We start from the raw sequence: 1180 nt of genomic DNA, 5'->3' as shown, positions 1-1180 counted from the left end.
CGCTGCCGCTGCGGCGCGCCTGTCGCGCACCGGCCCCCTCTCCCTATGTCTGTGTGCATGCCACCAGGTGGCCCACCTGCNCCAGCCGTGCACGGCTCGCGGTCTCCTTTGCCCGTCTCCTCACCACTCCCCCACACACTTCTCGCTCTGCCTCTCCCCCTCTCCTCCCCGCCCCAAAACAAACACGCACGGGCAACCGCACAACACCACGAAGCGCGTGTGCACGCAGCAGCAACAAAGACATCCCCGTGCCAAGACTCGACTCTCCTCCGCGCCCCCACTCGCCCCTTCCCATTCCTCCTCTCGTCCACATCCGCTTTACACCCGTTTTCAGGTGTGAAGGTGCGAAGATGGCGTGCAACATCAGCATGACTCTCTACGTGATCTCCCAGTTCCTCGCGTTTCTCTTTGTGCTGGTGGCTACGCCGATCGACATGTTTCGCCCGAAGGGTACGAGCAGGTTCGGCAACACAGACTGCCTGACATTGTGGGGTGAAAAGGAGCAGTGCTACAGCACAGTATATGATCAGAAGTCGAGCACGATATGGGCCAACTGCCCTCAGCGCGGCCTGCAGTTTCTCGTTGCTGCGGTGCTCGCAGTCATTTCCATTTTCGTGTACGGCTTGGCTTTCATCCTCGGCTTCATTATGCTGTTCTGCTGCTTTTGCCTCCGCTGGGTCTGCCTGACGCTCAACATCGTTGGCTTCGGCACCCTGAGCGTCGTCTGGGCGCTCATGGTGGTGGTCTACTACACGGATGACGGCACGCCCTGTCCGAGGCTGAGCCAAAAATATCATTTCGGTGCCGGCTTCGCTCTTTTCCTATCGACCTGGGTCAGAGATATATTCAGCATTCTCTACCTGCTGGTTACCTTCAACGCTACGGATCCGCACAGGAACAAAACGCCAAAAGATGCAAAGCAGCAGTAGGAGGGAGAGCGCAGGGGGAAGCGGTGCTCATGTCAGCGAGAGAGGGAGCCAGGGCTGCGGCTTCCGGCCTCTGCCTCACACCGCCCTCTCTCTCGCGCTGCCCTGTCGTGCGTGCGCGTGCAGACGTGCGGCGCTCCCACACACACGGACACACAGACCCCAACACGCATCCCGAGGTGCCGCTCTCGCCCCTGTTGTCCGCGCGTCTCTCCTCGCGCGCTTTTCCCCATCGCAGCGCTCCGGCGGTGTGG

The sequence above is a fragment of the Leishmania mexicana genome, chromosome 8 (assembly GCF_000234665.1).
Source record: "Leishmania mexicana MHOM/GT/2001/U1103 complete genome, chromosome 8".
Lineage (NCBI taxonomy): Eukaryota > Euglenozoa > Kinetoplastea > Trypanosomatida > Trypanosomatidae > Leishmania > Leishmania mexicana.
Note: the sequence above shows the minus strand (reverse complement) of the source record.